This window comes from Microtus pennsylvanicus, chromosome 18, assembly GCF_037038515.1.
Source record: "Microtus pennsylvanicus isolate mMicPen1 chromosome 18, mMicPen1.hap1, whole genome shotgun sequence".
Taxonomy (NCBI): domain Eukaryota; kingdom Metazoa; phylum Chordata; class Mammalia; order Rodentia; family Cricetidae; genus Microtus; species Microtus pennsylvanicus.
In genome coordinates this window covers 10008595-10032868 of record NC_134596.1, presented here as the reverse complement: position 1 = coordinate 10032868, position 24274 = coordinate 10008595, and the positions used below count along the sequence as shown (strand labels likewise).

At 34.4% G+C, this 24274-nt stretch overlaps 1 long non-coding RNA gene across 2 annotated transcripts in view; it reads left to right on the top strand.

Annotated features, from left to right (window-relative positions):
- The window catches only part of LOC142837383 (uncharacterized), a 149294-nt gene extending 129229 nt beyond the window's left edge, over positions 1 to 20065 (top strand). Inside the window, exons 5-6 of one of the 2 annotated variants that reach the window (XR_012908265.1) lie at positions 5753 to 5851; positions 19903 to 20065. This is a non-coding gene — a long non-coding RNA (uncharacterized LOC142837383). Of the gene's footprint in view, positions 1 to 5752; positions 5852 to 13316; positions 13450 to 19902 lie in introns of those variants that run through there. The other variant, XR_012908266.1, reaches the window with a different exon arrangement.
- The last annotated feature ends 4209 nt before the right edge of the window (positions 20066 to 24274 follow it).

The following is a 24274-nucleotide window of genomic DNA, read 5'->3' as shown; positions in this document are numbered from 1 at the left end:
CTAAACACTCAACAAATTGTTCAGGTCATTACTAGGTAACATATAAATTTTAAATTAATTATATTTCTTTTATGTCCTCTGCCATATGGATTGGTATTTTCTCAGTGTAGTAATTACATCTATTTCACACAGCTTCTCATGATACTGAGACTCCTCCAATTTCCTAACTACTATTAAGTCTGTTTATTCAGCCTAAACTTATCCTACTTAGACAATATCCAGTCATAATCTTTCTTAAATCATTTACAATGACATATATTCACACAATATAAGGGAATATTTTGTACCCTGTTCTTCATTAGTTAATAACTTTTCTCTTTTTATTACTATTTATTTTTATGCTGATGTCCACATAAATTGCAAATTTTGCTATCATCTTGAGAAATTTTATGATTAAATTTATTCATAATAGTGTTAGTATGTATTATTTTATGTGTATTCATAGTATATAATATCTATGTTTATTCCTTACATATTTCACTTACTCAGCATTGATATCATCCTCATGTCTACATACTGAAACACGACATCATGAACATTTAATTTAAACCTGCCCAGATGTTACCACAGACTGGGCTATGATATACAACTGTCTTACCATATGGGATTAATAAACAGGCTCATTTTCATAGTCAGGCTTCCATTCACAGTCTGTGACATGACATAAGCAAATAATACAATTGCAAAGAGTAAAAACACTGTGACTTTGTTTCCAAGGAGATAAAGAAATCCTAGTAAAGGGATATAGTTCAGTACTCATATTTTTGTCTCCAATAGAAATTATTCACAAGCCAAATCACATTTAAATAACAATAAGTTATATGTAAAGGCTCTCTTTTGCTTTTTAATGTTTTTCTTACTTGTTTAGGTATGATTTACATGATATCTTAAAAAGACATACAACTAATACAGGTAATTTCATTATTTTATTTCATATGAACATATCATTTTTTTCCTGATCCCACTATATCTAGACTTTGCTAGATAGCATTCCAGGGAATGGGTTCCCTAAAATCAGAACATGCAGGATGAATCAATTCTGGGCCTGGGCCTACAGTCTGCCCCAGTCATTCAACTCTCCCTCACATTCAGAGTGCTTAGATTGTTAGTATCCTAGTTCCTCACTGTCAGGCAGAGTTCCTAGATACCATCAGCCTAGGTAAGCTGTATCAGTGGGAATTCCCATCATGACCTTGATCTCTCTTGCATGTATTCTTACAATTCCATTATTCAACTGGGCCCTAGCAACTCAGCCATGTGATCAACTGTGGATCTCTGTATTTGCTTCCATAATTTCCTGGATTCAGGTTCTATGATGATGACATTTAAGATAGTCATCAATCTGACAACAAGGTAAGGACTGTTCAAGTACCATCTCAACTATTACTTAGGGTCTAAGTTATGGTCATATTTTGAATTCCTCCAATTCCAGCGTTTAGCTATTCCCATAATGTTTCTGTCAGAGAATTTAACTTTTTCCTTCCTCGCTATCTCTTTTGCTCCACAATCTTTAAAATCCTATTACTTCCATTTCTTTCCTCTTCATTATTCTCTTTATCCTTACTTCAGCTTTCCCTTTTGACTGCATCCATATTTTCCCATTTTCATGATAATTGTCGTTTTTGTTTTCCCAGGTTATCATTTTTTCCCTTAATGTTCCCCTTATTACTTAGCTACTCTGTGATCCTGGGCTATAGGTTCCCTATTCTATGCTTTATAGTTGTTGTTCACCTGTGATTAGGTACAAACCCTCCTCATCATTCTGGTCTAGGTTACCTCATTTTGAATGGATTTTTATAGTTTCATTAATTTGCCTGCAAATTTCAAGCTATCTTTTTTTTTTACTGCTGAAAACAAAATTATTGTGTAAATGTGCCTGAAGTTTTTAAAAATCTATTTTTGGCCAATGACCATGGATTTTCTTCCATGTTGCTCTTAATACATTATATGCTTAAGGATTAAAGAGGAAAAACCTAGACATTTTTCCACTTTTTGAGAGTATTACCTACTATTAAGATAATTTAACATTGGTGTTTACAGAAGACCATATCATATTAGGTGAGTAAGTAGAAAACAATGATCTTTACAGTGGTTAACTATGTGGTCTGTGATTTATACTCATTATCTTAAATATTATGCCTTCACGGTTACATTGAAAACTGAAACAGTCAGGAATATGCTAATTTGAAAATTTGCAAACCTGGATTCATTTTTAGAATATTTGTTTTCTAAAGCGGGCATGCTGGTATTGTACAATTCCAGGACGTTAGAGAAAGCTGGAAACAGAAAGTTTTCTGAGTATTCATGGCCAGCTAGGCTAGAACGGCATGTTTAAGTCCCAGGAGGACACCTATCTCAATTGCACAAGTTTTAATAAATAACTCCATCAAACCATTATTGGTTAATATGTAAGAAGTTTTGCCCTAATGAATTTCCAACAAATGTAACTAAATACATAATTCTTGTAGTATATCCATTGCTCAAAAACACCCTATGCACAGAAGAAGTACTATGAAATGAAAACCCTTATTAAAGTAGCTATTTGTAGTCCTGAGCTAATTGAGAAGGAAATATAGAACTATTACCAGCGTAGTTTGCTATGTAGGGCACTCATGTACAAATAAATGGTTTATAATTAATGGACACACAACTTCTTTAAATATATTCTGTATACATTAAAGATAGAAAAATATGGTTCAGATTTAATAATGATTATGAAATTTTAATAGGAATTCTAGTATTTGGAATCAAGTGGATTTTTAAACAAATACTTATAAATTAATATTAAGACTATATTTTAGGTATATTAATTACATATGATAAGAAACATTATGAAAGTAGCTTCTTGCAAAGGTGGGGGTACAAATATCTATAAGGACATAAAATTGGCAAACATAAATGTTATTAATATAAATATATTTATTTTTTTCCAGAAATGAATTAACTTGAATTCATTTTTTTAATTAAGACACAGCGGGATACGTTATACACTCAGGTCTATTTCAGGAGGGCTTAAAATCAATATTTCTTTCTACAATACATCCATCCCCCTATACAACATTCTAATGGACTTAATTATATTAAGTATTGTAATTCATCTACATGAAACATTGTAATCATATATTATATTTATATATTACATATTGTATGTAGTATATAAAACTTAAATAATTATATTTCAACTGCATAAACAAACAAATAAAAATAAACATAAACAGATAAGAAAGAATAAGAAGCCAGATGCATGTGACAGCGCGAAGTCACAATCAAAAAAGCACAGATAGGAATGGAGGCTTTCATGTATACAGCTAGAATCTAGGCAAAAGCAGCTGCAATGTTGCTGTGGCAACCAGTCTTAATATTAGGCAGGTTTGTCTTTTGTTAACTGGAGACAAAACAAAGGGTAAATTCTATTTTATCCTATGTTCCCCTTTAAATGGCTCTGATTCTTTTTACAACACGCAGGGAGGAGGGAGACAGAGATGAATCATCAGCTCCCGATGACATCACGATGTAAAAAGCAGTCCTGTGCTTTCAGGTTTGAGAGCTCTCTTCTGATTGGTTCCTAGATAACATAAAAAGGACTGCACTGAGGGATTTTGCCCGCCAGTCTCCTGGCTAAAGTCCAGCGTTTAGCTGGAATTTAGTCAGGAGATTGGCTATAAACAAACTCAGAAAGAAAATCTGTTGCAGAGACCTGCAGGAGACAGAAGCTATAGATACCTAGTAAAAGCACAGAATTTCTGAGATTCCCCATGCTTCGCCTAAGAGTCACCTGTTCCTGTTTGCAGTGCGGGAAATGTGCTCTAGTCGCTGAAATCACTGCTTCAGCCTTAATATCTGTGATTTTTTGATTAGCCTTTGATTATTCATTTTCTGTAATCAAATTTTAGTTTGGGAGTCAATACCTGACAGAAACCGGGAATGTACTAATCGTATGTACCACTGGAGGACCCACTATGATAATTGCTATATCAGGGGATACTTCCGGCATTTCGGATTCTGAAAATTTCACCCGGCAGATTCCACAGTGTGTTTATGGAGTATGACATGGCATTTCTGAATGTGATACCAGTAAGCTGCAATTGGCGGCGAGGAATAATAATCAGCCATCCTCAGGCAGAAATGTTGGATTTCAGGAAGATAGGCAGGATACAGACCCAAGAAGTGGGACATATGATCAATCCCTAATTCCCTTGCCGTGCTTTCCCTTTTGATAATTGGATTCTGGTCTGAGATAAACTGCGTTTTTTTTTTTTCTGTCATCCACATTTACTTTCATTTTTTTTCTGCCGGACCACACCTTGAGAAGGGAGGGAGAAATGAGGCAACAGCTCTGATGGACATCTCCATGGTTACCACAGGATTTGTTCCTATTGGTAGAATGGAAATCATTCTTGTCTTTGTTCATATTCCAGGAACAATTTGTAAGCACACACTCCTGCTGTGTGAGGCAAGGACTGCTAATAACACTTTCAGCATAGCAGGTCCTTACTAGTCATGCTGTGACTATATTCCATTTCTCAGCTGCTCATCCCTATAACCAAAACCCGATTGAATAGCATTAAGTAGTAGTCAATGTAGAATTATTACTTACCAGCTCTGAAGCATGTGTTGGTGGCACCAGAGATGGTCCCATTAAATGTCACAAATATGAGTGCTGGGTGTGTGGGGGAATTCGGTGTGCGAAGAAAGATGGACATTATCTGGGTCACTTGGAATCATAGCAGGAAAATTCTTGAAAGAAAACCAGCATTTCTGGGGATGATATTGTGGCCAGATTTAAGGACAGATAGAAAGCTCATGGAAGGTATTTATCATAAAGCAATCTAGGAGAAGTCAAGTTAATCCTTGTGTGGAAATATCTATTGCAAATTTTCATTATGCTGCCCAATTTAACATGAACGGACTAGTAATAACCATTATTCCATTTCATGAAACAACCAAGAGATGAAGAACTGAAGATTTGTACAGTTAGAACATATGCAGAAAATAGGTAGATATTCAAGAACAGAAGCCTAAAGTCATCCCTGGTGTGGATTGCAAATAGGTAAAATTTGGTAAAAAGAGAAAAACATTTAATACTATTTCAAATAATGTTACAAAAGGTCATGCTGAAGTCTATGAAGATCCTTCTAATTATGTATAAATCAGTATCACATTCATAGTCAGGCATGTTATCTGAATTCAAACCCTCTAAACCATCATCTACCCATTGGAGAAAACGTGGAGTGGGAAGACATGGAAGTACATGCAATGGTATATAAACTTCTGTATTACACTTTTTGTTTCAATGAGCATACACTGTGATATATTTGTGATTTAAAATTAAGCAATGCAAACAAACAAACAAACAGAGAATGGAACAATAAGTTCATGTTTGATGCAGCCTAGACACAGAAATTGGTGGGTTCAGTAAAGTTTTTAACGGAAATCCCTGGTTTCCTACTCTGGCACTTTCTTACTCTCTCAGACTTAAGAACTCTAATTAAGAAGAAATACATATCTCCTCAGATAACTTTGAGGGGTTAAAATGTGAGTATACTTTTGTTATGATTCTGAAGTACATTTTCAGCAGAAAAGAATGTAGAAATTTTTTCAGTGTTGTAGAGAACAAAACCACTGTCTTTTTGCTATTATTCCACATTCTCCTGTTCATCCTGCGCTTTTTAATGAGACGACTTTTTGTTGTTTTGTCCTGTAAGGTTTCTATTATCTCACATTTAGTCTGCCTTTGTTCTCTCCTTTCCAGCACATTCTGATTACACAGAATAATCTACAATGAGTGTTTTAACTAAGCATACTTCAAAACCAGAACCCTCCATATGAGATCTGAGCCTCTCTGAATCAGGTATTCCCTTGAAGCATTGACTTCCCAGCTTTATACTCCTTTTAAAATATCGTTAACCACTGCAAGTTTTTCATGTTGTATTTGTGTTTCTTTTGTGTTGTTTCTGCTCTTGGAGGTCCCAGATTAGCAAAATGGATGTTGCCTTTGTTGCTATGTTTCTTTTCACTTTTTTACTCAATTTTCCTTTCATTATGTACCCTTCTTTTTCTCATTTAGTACATCTCAAGTTTCTCAACTGTCTGATGCTGTATATGCTATGCTAGTGAAACCCTGTATGTTTGCATTTACCCAAAGCTTGTCATCACTGAATATGACATCTTTCTATTTAACAAGAGGGTCTAGTTCTGTACTTTCTAAATCATTATAGGCTTCTTTGCCACACATTCCCCTTGCATGGTTCACACATGGCCATCTTCCTTCTATCATTGGTGTGCTTAATCTGTTTCTAATTGGATACACGTTCTGTTGATTATGCCTCTGTCAAGTCAAATTACTGTGATGAAATATGCTTTCTGTATTGACAATGTGTCAATTGAATTAGCAAATTTGTATCTCCTTTCGTTAATGCAAATCTTTATCTTGTCTCCTCTTTTGTTGCATAGAGATAGATGTCAGAGAAAAAAAGAACTAGAGCAGATAAAATGTTACTTATTACATGACATACATTCTTGTACATCTTTATGTTGAAATATGTCTCGTGGCAATGATATGATCTTAATCTTGGCAACATTTTGTTAGTCATAAGATCTTTAAAAGAACTGAAATGGCTTTTCTCCTGCCCTCTGAGAATGTAAAAATATCACCACAGATATGGTGATGGTCACCTTTATTACTGCTGATGCAACACAAAGCAGAAAGAGCACAGAGAGATGTTAAAATGATCACCACACTACGAGGTCTCACAGTGCTTACTTCCTTATGCCTCTGCTTAGGTGAAGCATATGCATTCAAATTAGAATCCAAAGAACTCTTTCCTCTTCTGTGACAGGTGTGATAAATCTAGAAATCCCTTTGTCTTGATCAACAGAGGCTGTGAACATTCCCTGGTATGACCAACAAGACATTGTAGCTACAATTATGTTCACGAATTTGAGATTGCAAGTGATCGTATACTATTTAGATTAGCTATCTCAGTATACCCACAGAGGTCTTTATTGAGATGATAAGGGACCTAAAAGATAATTTAAGAAAGACAAGCATTCACTGAAAAGGCAGGAAGTCTCCTGTCACTTTGTATGGCATCGATATGGACTCCTGATAAAAAAACCCAGAAGGAATGAAGCCTGGAAAACACCTTGTTTTGAGATCAGAAAAATACATTTTGTACCCTCACAATCAGGAGTATTATCCACTTGTGTTGCTTTAAAACAGCAAAATGCTTGGTAATTTTTCTCAGCAGCAACAGGAAACTAATACATTGTCCAAAGAGGCAGATTCAATAGGTGATTTACTGATACAGTACAGGGGCCCAGCTAACGTCCTAGAGAATGAAATAGTTGAATTACTTATTGCTTGGACCTTCTCAAATGAGGTTCATTTTCATTTCCACAACCTAAATATCTGTTCCCGACTTTCCCCCTTAGGCTGAATTTACTTTAATATCTTCAGCTATTCACCATCTCTACCTAGGTTTGCTAAAATGACCTAGTCATACAATAAAAAAAAGCCCTAGATGTTCCTTGCTCTATCTTCAGTAGAGTGGAATCAGTGAACTTTAAGGACCTGCCTTTTAGTGGAGCAATAAATTCTTCAATCGAGATGAAGACTTATTTTTGCAACCAATTCTCTTTGCAATGATACAACAAAGGATCACACAGCTTGTGGAGGCTGAGTTGATGGAAGGATAAAATCTCCATTTTCAAGTCTAAGAGCAGCCCTGCAAGCACTGAGATCATTAGAAAGGATGTCTTTCTTGCTCATTATAAAAAGAGGATACTCAGGAAATAAAATGTTATATACTATAAAAAGAATAAATAGTCATAGTTTCCTTAGCTATGATAAAACATAAGATGCATATGAATATCATAACTGTGATTCTTGCTAGATACTTGCTTTTATATGCAACATTAGTATGTTAAAGTTAAATCTTTCTCTTTTATTTAGAAATCAAAGAGAAGCTGATTTGGTAGGTGATATATTCTGTGAATCTCTTTATTGCCATTTGTTAATAAGTAAGCTGAATCAACCAATGTCTTAGCAGAGTAAAGAAAGCCTGAAGGAGCTATATAGAAAAATTAGGAAGAGTCACTGAGAAGCCATGAAGCTGCTGCCAAAAACATATACCTTTCCTGGCACCTGCTGAAATTTGCCCGTAAGCCACGACCTCATGGTGGTCCACAGATTAGGAGAAGTGGGTTATTTTAGGATATAGGAGTAAGATAGCAGTACTCTTAAGCTATTGGCCAGACAGTATTGTAAATAATAAAGTTTCTGATTGGTTATTTCAAGTCAGGGCTTTAGGATACAAGCCATCAACATCTGCTGACAGATCTACTCCTTATGATATGCTGTCTTCAAATAAGATATCCTCTTCTTTAGGATATAAATTGAATCTACACATAGCATGATGAAGTATTTTTAAGCCCAAGAATAATGGTAATAAGTATGTATTAATAAAATGAAATTAGAAGAAGCATTGCAAGTTTTTAGCTCTTTGAACAACTGTGCATGAGTAACATTGGTGTAAAATGATGTTTTTATGGCATTTAAAGCTGATGTTTTACACTCTTGTGTATATTAACCAGCATGCTTACCCTCAACATTACAATGATGTTGCTTTCTCATGAAGACATCATTTGTGAGAATATTTTATCTTTTCTTGTTATGGTCATACTTCCAATTTTGGTATTTTCCTTACCAAGTTTTTTTTGTATTCCCCACTTTTTTTTTCTTTTTTTAAGTTTTATAGCTGTTTAATTATTTTAAAATCAAGCATTCCAAACAAAGACACAAATCTCTTCTGAAACGTAAGGGTGATGATTGAAAACTCTATGCAAAACCCAAGGGTGAAGAAACTCATATGATGTATGACATTTCTTATGCTAATATGGTAGACAGTGTGCATGTGATCTCTAATGAGATGACTGATTCCAGGATTCTGGCTTCTTTAAAGAAAGTCACATTCTAAAATAAGAGCAGATATATGTAAGAAAGAGAGCATTTTGCAAATTGCAATGCAGGATGTAAAGTCTTTGAAATTAGTAAATTATCTGTAGATGGAGGAACATCCATCCATATCCAAAGTTATGTGGATAAATTTGGGCAGAAAAGTTTATCAACCAACAAAAAACCTCCAGCCGTGTTAAGGTAATGAAACCTTAACTAGGTTACAAAGAAATAATATTATGAGCTTTAAATGGTTCTCTATAGAAAGGAGCAATTTTAGTAAAATGGTTCCACCCTTTGTTGAAGGATGATTTTGAGAGGAAAAAAAAGGAGAAACTAACACCTAGTTAAACTAATAAACATCAATTTGCTTACAATGAAATCAGAACCCTGATGAACCTCACTACTTCTCAGAATCATGTCACAGTCCAGTTGAGAGTGACAGGTGGAATTTCTGACAGGTAATAATGGCAGGCTATGCCTAACTGACAGGAGTAAGAAACATGCCCATTGTCACTGACACAACAAAGCACACTAAAGCAAAGACTTACAGGTAGAAATTTGAAAATTTTTATAAATTTTCTTCAATATTTCTTCACAATGCTAATCATTATTATAGGTTCATAAAAAACTAATTTAATTTTAATTTACAGGATATAATTTTTTATTTATAACTCATCATTGTATTTTCTATTTTTTAAGCATCTGGTTTCTTATTTGTGTTTTTTACTTTTGTGGCATTCAAATGACCTTTATATCTGTTTATATGCTCATTCATTCATTTATTCAATTATGCAAATTTTGTGTAATTCCAGACAGCAGATTCCCCCTCAATCTCTTTGCCAGCTCTCTCCCTTAGCCCCTTTACTCTTCTCCCTCACAGTATTCACATGATATGGGGCAGGCCTCTCATGGCTGCCAGAACAGCATGACATATTCCTCTACTATAAGGCCAACACCTCCCCTTGTATTTAGGCAGAGTAAGGCTATCCAGTATGGGAAGCAGGTTACAGAGCACCAGCCCAAAACATGGTCAGACACTTCTCCCATTGTCAGAGGTGTCACAAGTAGATAAAGACCCACAACTGTTATTAATTAAGAGGCACTCAAGTGTGTTTTAAGAATTGTGGAAAATTTATTCACAAGGTATACAAATTATCATTGAGGATTTTATAGTAGTGTATGACAGAAATGGAATTCAACAAGGTGATTAGAAAAGTTTCCAAAAAAATTTTGCCCGTAAATATTATATCGTACATAAATTATGGAAACATAATTTTTGCGGATCCAACTTTGTGAATAATGAAGGCTATTTATTTCAGGCCTTATGTTCCAAGTAATTGTTGATCACCTAAGATTTAGAAACTTCTCAATATATAAGGAGTACTGTGATATTTGTCATTGCATTCCGGGATGAAAAGAACCTTTGTTAAGATAAAAAACTGATTTTCATGGTATAATTGGATAACTGAGAAAATAATTTTAGAAATTGCCTCAAATATTCCACTCCTTGAGCTAGAACCTATAGTTCAATAGGAACTAAAGATGAATTTGTGAACATTAATCACCAAGTCATAATCATTATGTGTGGATTTTCCATGTTTCATAACAATTAAGTTCTGCAAAGTAGCAAAGTTCTTATTGGATTAAATGTGTACTACAGTCAAGCAAAAACAGTATTTTTAGAGCATCATGATAAAATAGTCCCACATCATTTTGGATTAGATTATAATAAAGGATTCTTTATTTGGGGGTAGCCTCTCAGATCAACAGTCCTCTCCACGAGTAGGTAACAGGGAACAGAATCAGGTTGACAAGAAGGAGCAAGAGCATGTTTCTTGATCTGTTGTTATAGTATTTGAAGACCATGTCTAAGTGGCCCAGCATCCAAAGCCATTGTCTTAAGGAGTTTCCAGAGCACCTCTCCCTTTTGTTTAAATAAGAGACTTTTAAACCCATTGCAAAACTACATACAATAAGAACAGATATCAAGTATAAAAATTAGAGTTACCAGAGACACCCTTTCTTGAAAAATAAAACAAAAATAGTAGACTTACACACATCATAAACAATATCAAGAATGAAATGTATCATAAATATTTCAATAAATATCCTATCCTATGGATTCTAAGTCTGATATTAGTAATGCCTTGTCCGAGTCATAAGAGGAATATAAATATGTCTACCTAGTATTCAAACCCATGGAAACCTGAGAGGAAAATAATATTACATTAGTAAAATTGAAGTACAAAGAATCAACTTTCAAATGTGCAATAAATAACAGAGACAACAAACTATGTAGGCTATCACCCCAAGTTTCATTTTCATCATTGGAGCAAATAATATTTTCTTAGATATATAGTCATTGACAGACCATTTTCAGAAGCAGGAAAAAGTTTTAAATTCATCTTACCCAGTTTTGTCAAAGTTTGGCAATCTTTTTTTTTTTTTGATAATTCTTGTCCAGTTCACACATCGTGCATTTTTTCCAGTGTCAAGACATGGGGAGTTCTTTGCACAAAGGCCAGTTTTTCCAAGCTCCAAGTGGATGTCTTCAGTGCCCCACATGCTCTGGGGCATAGACTGGTGCTGTTAAAGGACGAATGTTTGTTCCCCTTATGTTCGTTCTCCTTGTTACTTAGCTAGTCTGGGGTCATGGGCTATAGGTTTGCTTTACTTGGTGTTCACCGATGATTGGCTAAAAACGATCCTCATAATTCTGAACTGTGTTAACACACTCAGGATGGAGTTTTCTAGTGATCTTCTTTTGCCTGCAAATTTGAAGGTGTCATCGTCTTTTAACACTGAGGAGTACCCCATTGGATAAATATACCCACAAATTTTTATACAGTTTTGTTCGATGGGCATGGATTTACCTCCATGCTATTCTAATTATACTGTATGCATAAGGATGTTAGTAGTAGAACCCAGATATTTACCCATTTTTTCACATTATCATCTACAATTCCAAAAGATAATTTAATATTGATGTTACAAAACCATATCAAACTTGGTGAGTAAGCTGAATACCATTTTCTTTAGACTAGTAAACAGAGTAGTCTGTGAGTTATAGTCATTATCTTATTTTTTGCTTTTATGTTCACATTGTAACCTGAGACAGTCAACAACGTGCTCATTTGGAAATTTAGAAACCTAGAAGACATTTTCACAATACTCGTTTTCTAAAGCAAGCATGCTGGTATTTCATATTTCAGAATATTAGAAAAGTGTGGAAAGAGGAAGTTCTCTGAGCATTTATGTCCAGCTAGGCTAAAATAATACATTACAGTCAAAGGAGAAATCCAATCTCATATCTTCTATTTCCAATAAACATCTACATAAAACAAGTATTGGATTAATATAAAAGAACAATAGCCCAGGTGTAATTTCAAAAAAAAATGGAACTAACTGCATTATTCTTGTAGCTTATGCAGTGTCAAAAATCCTAGCACGCCTAATGGCAGGACAAATTATCATAGTGGGTTACCATGAAATAGATGTAAAAGTAGATGGATTGAAACTGGTGTACATACAACTTCCTTAAATAAATTCTCTTTTTAATATATACATATATACATACATACATATATATATATATATATATATATATATAAATGGTGCTTATAGGATTTAGAGAAAAATTCTAATATTTTAAATCCAGTTGTTTTTTTAAATAAATAATTATAAATTATTATTTAAAGAATAATAATGTATATTGCTTGCATGCAAGAAACAAAAATTTGAAGGATGTTTCATGCAAACGTAAATATCCAAATACCTATAAGCCTTAAAACAAACAAACACAAATGTTAACAATTTAAATATATTTATTTTTTTCTGAAATAAATTAAACTGAATTCATTTCTTTATCACCAACACATTGTGAGCTACTATATTATAGTTGGGTCTATATAGGAGAGGGTTTAAAATCTACATTTATTTCTACAGTCTCCCCAATTCCTCGTACAGCCCTCTAATCATCATATATATATCGTGTATTATAATAAGACTACAAGAAAAATTATAATTGCACTTTTATTTGTATATAATTCATAATATCGTATTATACGAAACATATTTATTATAATTTGATTGCATAAAAATCCACACCAAAAACATAGAAAAATATCACAAAGAATCAGAAGCCAGATACATTGGCAGAACAGATTCACCACCAAAAATCTTCAGAGAGGCATGAAGGCTTCCATGTATATAGATAGATTCAAGGAAAAGGCATCTGCCAACTGGCTCAACCTGTTACATTTTACCAGTTTAGTTGGCTGTTAATTGTAGGCAAAATGCAGGGTAAATTACATTTTATCCTCTGTTCCTGTGTCAATTGCTCTGCTTCTTTTTACAGAACAAGGTGAGGAGAGAGACACAGATGACTCATCAGCTCTGGATGAGATCATCAAGATGAATGCAGTCTTGTGCTTTCCGGTCCTTGTTATGAGATCTCTCTTCTTATTGGTTCCTACATGGCATAAAACGGACTGCACTGAGGGATTCTGCCAGTGGGGCTTTGACTAAAGTCCTGCTCAAAGCTGGACTTTAGTCAAGGCCTCACTGTAAAAAACATCAGAGAAGAAAATGTGTCTCCGACACCTGCAGTATACAGTAGCATAGGAAAAGCAAGGAATTTGTGAGAGTCACCTGATTCTGTTTGCAGTGCAGGAAATGCGCTCGAGTCTGAAGCCACTGATTCTGCCGCAAAATCTGCGATTCCAAGGTTAGCTTTAGATTATTGATTTTCTGAAATGATGATTTTCATAGAAAGTCTATACATGACAACCCTGAAATGTACTGACCTTATGCGCTATTGGAAACCTCAGTAAGATAATTGCTATGTTGTCAAATAGCCTCAGGCACCTGGGAATCTAAAAATTTCAAGTGTAAGATTCCGTAATAAGTGTTTAGGGACTCTGACATCGGAATTCTTAATGTGATACCCGTAAGCTGCAATCGGCAGCACAGAATCACAATCAGCCGTCAGCAGGGAGAAATAGAAATTTCAGGTAGATAGGCAGGATACAGACCCAAGAATTCAGATACGTGATAACCTCCTTCTTACCTCATAATGATTTCCCTTTTGATAATGGGATTCTGGTCCTAAGTAAACTACATTATTTCCTGCCATCTACTCTCACTTTCATATTTTTCTGCCGGAGGAAACATAGAGAAGGGAAGGAGAAATGATTCAGCAGCTCTGATGCAGATCTCCAAGGTAACCACAGGCTTTGTTCCTATTGGTGGAATTGAGATCATTCTCGTCATTGTTCCGGGGAAAATTGGAATGCACACACTCCTTCAGAGGATTCTGAGGCAAGGAGAGCTAATAATATTTTCAGCATAGCGAATCCTTCCTAGACAGGTTCTGGCTATATGCCAGCTCACAGCTGCAAATATTTATACCTGAAATCCGAATGTATATTTCCCAGACACGGCAGACTGCTCTTGACATCTATATGACAAAAAACCCAGGATAATTAGCAGTCAGGTACTGGTATATTCCAGTATTACTGTTTGGAGTCACCTGTTATGGTCTGTGCATCATGTCCATCCCTGCTTCTGAAACCTCTCCTTCTCTTTAAAGTTGTGGCACCACTATCTCTGTCTTGAACACTGCAGCATCAGCAAAGAAATAATTCCCTTAATGTTTTAGTATATGACAGTGTCAGGGGAGTCATGCCCTTTCTTCTTTTCTCTGAGATTCATTATGAAAACTGGTATGACATTGCAGGTTTTTTTTCTCATTAAAACAGAATCATTGATATGCAGTAACATATTAAAGCAATATTTTACCTGTCCCCAAAGACTCTGAATTATAATATCGTATAGAAGAGTAAACCTACTTCTTATCATCCTATTGCTTTTAAGGTTCTCACAGTCTCAAATTTGCTGTTTTGATTGACATAGTCTTTGTGTATTTGCATATAAATACTCTTGTACATGATATTTTCTCACTTTTTGCTCATTCCCAATTAAGAAATCAGACAGCATGGGCTTTTTGGAAATCCAGTGTTTATTGGTGATGGCAGAGAGGTATTGCATACTTCCCTTGAAAATCATTAACAAAATAGATATCTTTGTTATTGTGTGTCTTGTTTTATATGCTTTAAAAGTTCAGAACTTATCTTGTTCATCTCAGTTCATCTCAGATTCTAAATGTGTATATCTGCTAATTATGTTGAGACTGGAAAACATTGGTATTTTATAATCAAGTGCCTCCATTTCAATCTGTAACAATATTTCTGCCATCTTTAAAATATACATATATGAAATTTCTGATTGTGTTATGACTTACAATATAAAGTAGGCTCAATTGTTGCAATTGGCAAATTGTTTTTTCTTTCAATTATATAGCGACAGTTTTCAAAAAATCAAATAGTAGGAATTTGGACATGTCTGTGCATATGTAACCAGTAATAGCCTCTGAAGATAAATTTTGACAAATAATGACATTTGAATTAGCTGAAGAAATCATGCATTTTATCTTGGTATTTTGTAGTCATGTTAGTTGTGGGTTTGACCATAACACATTAGGATGATTATTAGAAATTATAGCTATATTAATGGTTTAAGAGACTGACTCTCTGATCCTAATAGTGTAAAAATATTGATTAAATATCTTATTTTTAAGATAAACAGTAAAACTTTATTTTATTAATTCTTTGTAGATTTGTATGGGAGTCTCCTGAATGTTGTTCTTCTTTGATATATGTGTGGATTATATAAAAACCGCAAAGACACTTTAGTCATTTTATGGTTTCAGTTCAGGAGTCAGACAAAAATTGTTGAATCTGTAAGAATGCCAAAAATACAATTAGAGTAAAGAAAGTAGTAGAGTAGTTAGTTACATATAAAAATATCAGTGTGTACTCTAAATAATAACCCTTATGTTATTTTCTGCTTTTATGTTCAGAAAATTCAAAGATTCATAAAGGGCTCTGTCCATGGACTGGTAATTTGAAATATTAACTACTGGATCTATTTCTCATACATCCATGAGAAAAAAACTGATATACAAACATTATCATGTCTTTCTCAGGACATTAAGCATATGCAATGAATACAGAAGATCTGAGACTTACTTGCCCGTTTTCATACCACATGTGGCAAATTTCAAGTCTGTGGCATCTTATTATAGTAACACATGCAAATAGTAATTTATTGGTATTTATGTACATGTACACTTGTATTTGAATTTAAACTATGTAAATTTCCTTATGTAACTGTTTCATTACAAAAACCAGAGAATGTTCTATTGTATTATGAGGAACAATATGAATTCAAAATATTATCAGAATGTCTTATATTATTTACAGAAATGATGAAAGGGGAAAGATAGATGTTCTCAGGTATGCTAGATTTGAAATGATGCCTATGTAGTAGAAGAATTCCCATACAAAACACACACACACACACACACACACACACACACACACACACACACACAAATTTTCCCTGAAGTCAGATGTCACTGAAAAGAGAGAACAGACAAATGACCTGAGGCTGGAGTACTCATATTGGTGAAAATTCTCTGTCTCTATAAGCTATTAACCAGCCACAGAAGTAGTAGCAAAACAGTCATAAGATTAAGAATGACAACTATTATTATACCAAACATGTGCTTTATCTTTTCAATATCTTTTTGAAGAATTCTACAATATTATCTAGAGGATTTTGAGCCCAAGAACGACCCAAGTTAATGGCAGCCAAATATGTGTATGCTGTTGTAATATCATAAGTGATTGATCATGAGGATTAAACTTGACAGTGGAATTAATATATAAATACAATTAACATTCAAATAAATTAATTCCAGTTGTAAAATTAATTCTTCCAACAAAAATGCATGTGGTAGTGGTACACAAGCAGTAACATTACTACTTCCAAATAAGTGAAATTTATAAGTAGAAGCAGATACTTCTGTTGAAATAAATGAGCCATTTAAAAGCCGAACAGGTCTAAGCAGCCACAATCTTCTGAATTGCAGTAGCGTCTGTGAGTAAGGAATGTGATTATCACTGATTCCTCCATCTCCCCATGACAGAAGATGTTTTCCACTTATCATTTCATTATTGACTCAATTCAATCTGGTAACATTAAGCAAATCACAAATGATAATATTCCATTCAGAACAAGTGTTAATAAATTGACAATATGGGCACCAATGGATCTCTTTATTTTGAATTATTTTGCCAAATTTGCCCAAACAAGTCTTCCAAATAAATGGCTGATATTTTAAAGCATAATATGTAAAATCTGGTCATACAGGATATAATAATTCACTATGAATTATTATAATTTTACCAGGTCTGATTAATTTACCATGCTGAAAGCCTTTGAAGATGAGTACGAGATCTGCAAATTTTAATTCCAGGTTGTAACCAATGATGTAATCCCATTTATAAACAAAGACAATTTCCAAAGCTTATTGGCTTTCTATCATCCATATAAGGAAATATATGAGGTCCATCAAAATTATTCTGATAAGTCAAGCCATTCCAAGGAGGAGAGAGGATACTTACAGTGATATACACTAAAACATCAGTATCTCCCCAAAAGACAGGCTTAAACATAGGTGTACAAGAGTCATAAGCACAATATTTTACAGCTGATCCTTGAACAAAAGAGACAAGTAAATGAGCACATTCCGCCAGAAAAAATATTCAGCTGTAACTGGTCTTTTGGACTGCTGGACAATAATCTGACCATAGAGCACAAGAGATTTCACCTAACCCCAAGTTGGTGATCGTGGTGAAGATCAGTATTGGTGAGGTCACTTCCATGAGTATAATTTTACCATGGCCAATATTGAAATGCCTACTTCAGGAGTCATAATTATCACTCATCCTGAACAAACAATACCAAACCCTCTCCATTTCTCCATTAGAAATGAAGGCTGTCATTCCGTATTTATGGCAATTTTTCTGCTAGTTCAACATTTGGAGTATGAACAAAACATTTATCTACTCTAACTAGAATATCCCTTCAGGGCAGATTTAAGAAATTTAATATGTATTAAGGTAACGTTGCAATTATTCTTCCAAATATTTCATATTTATTCCTTACCCAAATCTTCCTTTTTAAAATTTCAATTTGCTGTTTAAAATGTAATGGACTTGAAAGTATGATTAATTTATCAAAATGGAATTTTTTCTTTTTATTAAAAAATTCCACCTCCTTTCCTCCTCCCATTTCCATTCCCTTCCTTCCACCCCCTTCACCCACCCTTTCCAGTTCAAAGAGCAGTCAGAGTTCCATGCCTTATAGGAAGTCCAATGCCATCCTCTCTCCTTCACGGTCTAGGTAGGTGAGCATCCAAATAAACTAGGCTCCCACAAAGCCAGTACATGCAGTAGAATCAAAACCCAGTGCCATCATCCTTGGCTTCTCAATCAGCCCTCATTTCAGCTACATTCAGAGAGTCTTGTTTGACCACATGCTCCATCAGTCCCAGTACAGCTGGCCTTGGTGAGCTCCTATTAGATCAGCCCCAGAGTCTCAGTCGATGGGTGCACCCCTTGTGGTCCTGACTTCCTTGCTCCTGTTCTCCCTCCTTCTGCTCCTCCTTTGGACCTTGGGATCTCAGTCCAAGTCCTCCAATGTGGGTCTCTGTCTCTATCTCCATCCACTGCCAGACGAGGTTCTATGGTGATATGCAAGATATTCATCAGTGTGGCTAGAGGATAAAGCCAGTTCAGGCACCCTCTACTCTGCTGTCCAAGGAAAAGTAAGATTATTATAGCAAAATGGAATTTTATCGTGAACATGTAGATGATTAGCATTAGTATGTAAATGTCCACTTTCATCTTTACCAAAGGAAAAGGCTACCAATGATCCCTTAGAGCATTTCCAAATTTTCAAATGTCAGATCTTCAGACATTTTGCATGTGATTATAGTTTATAACCTATTCAAAAAGGCCTTTTAAATATGCTCTTTAACTAATTTTACTTTTGTATGTATGAACTTCTTTGTTAAGAAACTGATTTTCCAAAATCCAAAGCATTTTAAATCTTTTAAATTTTTATTTTAATTTACAAATCATATTAAATGGTGGCCATAGTTTCAGCAGCCAATTGCCCTTTTCTTTCAGACGGAATATCTTTCATACTTTCCTATAACTATTAATATTTCCTGTTTCCTGAACTGATAGCATAGCTCATTATAACACACCTTGGCATTTTTGTATGCTTGGCTTTTTCAGAAGTTATTTCCTTGCTTCTTCTCCAATTACAGTTCTTTCTACTGCTTGTTTTAGTCGAACTAGGAATTCAATATTAGGTTCATTAGATTTCTGGATATCTTTAATCCATGAACAACGTTCTCTCCCATGGATCGAAGATGCTCCCATACTTCCATGCCTATTTCTCTCAGTTATTTAAGTATTTCAACTGGGGTATGAGCCTGCTGATTAGGGTTATCGCAAGTTCCACTTACCTGTTAACATAGGAAAAATAATTTCCATACAGAAGATTGTTGCTGACTGCATCAATTTGACCCTTCTCAAATTAAAAAACCCATATTTGCCATTGCAAATATTTAGTCTTTTTATGCATTATGTCCAACTTATCTTTTAATAATACTTTCTCTTCTATCCCAATAACATTGCCCACTACAAAATCATAATACCTCTAAAAATATTATTAATTCTAGTAAAAAAGACAGTTATAGGAACTGTTCTTTGTAAATGCTTAACAGTAATCTTAAGCGCCTCTCTATCATTTTTTCTCATCTATAAAACATCTTTAATATACTCAAAAAACACTAAGTTTCAATTTTAGTATTTACCCCTCGTGCCTTGAATGCATGTCTCATTTCATGCTAAGTAATTGTTTGTCCTGTGATCACTGTTCTGCTTTCCGAGGTTTAGAAGACAGCAGGTTCCTGTGTTTTTCTTCCTCTTAATTATACTTCACTTTATATGGGCCTCTTTGAACAGCTTCTTCACTGAATCTCCCGTGTTCCAGACACACGTTGGGCACCACTCTACCCTGGCCCACCTGAAAGTCAACAGAGTCCCGAGAGGGGGAGTGAGAATAGATGGGACAAGAGATACCAGAGATGGAGACAAGACAGGATTCTCATCAAGTCTTGTTTATTCAAGAGAATAATCCAGGTAAATATAGGGTAAGGAAAAGGAGCAAATTCTCCTTGTGTACATGGGTAACTAGGCAACTTACTAGACAACCTAACTATGTTCTAATTGTCAGGCATAAAGTCCCTAACTGCAATATGAAGAAAAATCAGAATGTTCAAACCATGGGAACAATGGAGCAATAAATCCATGCATAGTTAGTATGTGAGAGATCAGAACAGCATGAAGAGCCAAACACATCAGGATGTGCAAAACTGAATCAGGGAACAAGTAAGTATCCCACAAAATTATTATATTTTATTGTGTAGATATGATTTTATACACCAGTATTCCATACTGAATACACACTGTTGTGATTTTATAGAACAGATTTAACATTGACCTTTCTAATACAAAGGACTATCAATATTACTGTACAGTAGAAAATAATTCTTTTTTCTTAGCCTCCAACATTTGTTAGTGGTTTTCTCCTATTTGTGTTAATTGTAGAGAATTATCCATCTTTTTGACATTTCATAGAGGGATGTCATTATGCTAAGCATTTTTAATTGTTTCTTTGCTTTCATTTAATTTTAATGGGCATTTAAGATTTCTATAATTTTGCCCTTTAATACCCCAATTTTATCCTTTTTTTCCCTGCAAGTTAGAGTCAATGTTTCCTGTGAGTCTAGGGATAAATATTTCTGACAGTTTTGGAAAATAAATTCTTTCAGAAATGTTGCAGAAGAAGTTTATGATTCTCTTACCACTATCACCCTAACAATATGGAGTAGGATTGATTGTTGCATTTGGCAAATTTTTCCTTTTGTCAATTATATATTTGCACATCTAAGAGAAGCTATGAGTGAAAATTTAGACATGTCTATACATATGAAACAAGTACTAACCTCTGAAGAGCTAAATTTTGTCAATTTATGGCATTTGAAATAGCTGGAAAAAATCACACATTTTACCTCAATATGTTGTACTGCTGTTAGTTGTGGTTTTTACATTAACATTTTAGGATGATTATAGAAATTATAGCTATATTCATGGTTTAAGAGACTGACTCTCAGATCTTAATACTGTAAACAATTATTTAAATACCTTATTTTTAAGATAAACAGTAAAACTTAATTTTATTTATTTCTAAGTTTTATTGTATGGGAGACTTCTCAATGTTGTTCTTATTTGATGTATTGTGGAGTATATAAAAACAGCAGATACTGTAGTGATCCTATGGTTTTAGTTAAGGAGGCAGGCAACAATTGCAGAATCTGTACCAATGCAAAAATACAATCAGAGGGAAGAAAGAAATAGAGTAGTTACTTACATATAAAACATCAAAGTCTACTTTAAATAATAACCCTTATGTTCTTTTCTGCTTTTATGTTTGAAAATTAACAGACTTATATAGGGATCTGTTCATGAACTGGTAATTTGAAATATGAACAACTGGATCTGTTTATAATATATACATGTGAAAAAAACTGTTATACTACCATTATCATGTTGTCCCAGGACATGGAGCATGAATGAAGAAATCTCTAAGATTTACTGGCGTGATTTCATACCACACATGGCAGAGTTCAAGGCTGTTGCATGCTATTATACCAGCACATACAAATAGTAATTGATTGGTATTTATGTATATGTACACTTTTATTATTGAAATTCCATTGTGTAAGTTTTTATCTTTAATTGCTTCATTACAAAATCTAGAGAATGTTGTACTGTATTCTAAGGAACTTTATGAATACAAAATATTATCAGAATGGCTTAAATTATTAATAGAAATGACAAATTGGAATGATAGATTTTCTCATGTATGCTAGCATTGAAATGATGCCCATGTGCTAGAAGAATGCCCCATATCAAAACACAGACACACACACACATACACAAACATTTTCCCTGAAGTCAGATGTCACTGAAAAGAGAGAACTGATAAATGACCTGAGGCTGGAGTAATGATATTGGTGATTACAGGGAAATCTGGAGAAGGCTTTGGGGTGATTTTTTTAAAAATTTAAATGTTCTTATAAAAGTACCTTAAAACATTTCAAAACTTTATTAATACTATTACTCTGAAATCAATGTCAAAACATGTACACATATGTGAAACACTAATACAAGCATGTAGACAATTTTGAAATTTTAAAAATAATATATATATTGTGTCTTTCCAAATGTAAACATCAAATTGTTGCTAAATTATAATGACATTTTTAGATACAATTTTGTAATTTTTGCTTGTTCAGACTGGATTTTAAAATAACATTCCTATTTAGAAAATATCCTTATTATTACATAATTTTTATGTAAAATACATACATTTTGGTGTAAGAGGGTCTTCTATTTACATGTTGCTTTTATTGGTTAATGAATAAAATAACTGCCTAGGCCTTTTGATAGGGCAGAACTTAGGTAGGCAGGGGAAACAGAACTAAATGCAGGGAGAAAAAAAGCAGAGGAGAGAGCTGCCATGGGGCCACCAGAGTCAGACATGATGAATTTCTCCCGGTAAGCCACTGCCATGTATCAATATACATATTGATAGTAATGGATTAAATCAAGATATGAGAGGTTCCTGAAAAGTGGCCAGAGCAAATGGGTTAAGCAGTATTTTAATTAATATAATTTCTCTTTTGTTATTTCGGGGCTAAGCGAGCAGGATGGCTGGGAGGAGCAAGCAGCCTTTCCCTGGAACAATTGGTACTAAACATGATCAACTAAATCAATAAAATATATGAACTACAAAAGGTGTGAATAAATACAACTGCTTATTAAAATTAATATTTTGAAAATACTAATGCATACATGTAAACTCACACTCTGTACACATTGTGGCAATTATGTGTATCCATTATTATCATCAGAGTATCAAAAACACAATTTCAGCAATCTCAATCCATTACTCCTTGGTGAGCACTAGCAGCTACAATATCATCTAGTCTGGTAATCTTCTGGAAATGCACTACACCAAACTTTCAGGTGTTGAAGGAGCAGCAGGCCGTGTTCCTGGCACACGGCGCCAGCACGGCTAGCTTTATACCTGAAATAATTACACGGAAACTGTATTCTTTTAAACACTGCTTGGCCCATTAATTCCAGATTCTTACTGGCTAGCTCTTACATTTGATCTAAATCATTTCTAATGTTCCGTGTAGCACCACGAGCTGGCTTACCAGGAAAAATCTTAACCTGTGTCTGTATGGAGTGCGAGAATCATGTCCACTCCTGACTCAGCTTCCATCTCCCAGCATTCTGTTCTGTTTACTCCGCCTACCTAATTTTCTGTCCTATTAAAGGTCCAAGGCAGTCTCTTTATTTAACCAATAAAATTAACACAAAATAGAAGACTCTCCCCCATTATTTCCCCCTTTTCTGTTTAAGCAAAAAAATAAGAGAAAGGTTTTCACTTTAACATAGTAAGATTACATATAACAAAACAGTTATCAAGTAAGAATAACAGTTACAATACTTATATCTACCTTATCTTTTATCATAACTAGGGAAAACTATAACTATACCTAACCATTCTTCAACTCCATCAAAGACTCCAGAAGGATATAATATTACCTAAGCAAACAAGAAGTTCAAAACTCTAGAAATGACAGAGACATCTCGCTGCCTGGACAGTCACCCAAAGTTCCTCTGTACCATTGGGGCATCCATATTCGGCTTATAGTCCCATAGTATCCATCAGACATTAACATGAAGCAGGAAATTCCAAAGACAGTTCACTCACTTTTTGCTGTGTCCTGCAGAATGTCTCCGAGACTCTTTCATGAGTCAGGAACCCCAAATGACCATCTCACCTTTAGGAAAGTTCAGCAGTCCTCTCTCTGTGGGTTCTCTGTGTCTGGTTTATTCATCAATCCAGGCAAGAGCAGTTTCTTGCCCAAATGGATATCAAACTCTATAAGGAGCCTCTTTGATGTCCATCTTCCTCTTGAAGTAGATTGGTGCTTCCCAGAGCAGACGTGTCTCATTTTCATGAAAAGTGCTAAGTTAATAAAATATTTTAAATGCCATATTCTGCAGTCTTTCAAAGATATGAAGAATGCCTATCTAACTGAAATATATCTCTATATATTTAGAAAACCTAACTAACATGACTACAAATTTGACTTTATAGATGATTATCTGTTAACCTATATTTCTTAATTATACATTACATTTTTAAATTAACTACACAATCACAATACCTTAATCAATATCAGAAATATGCATA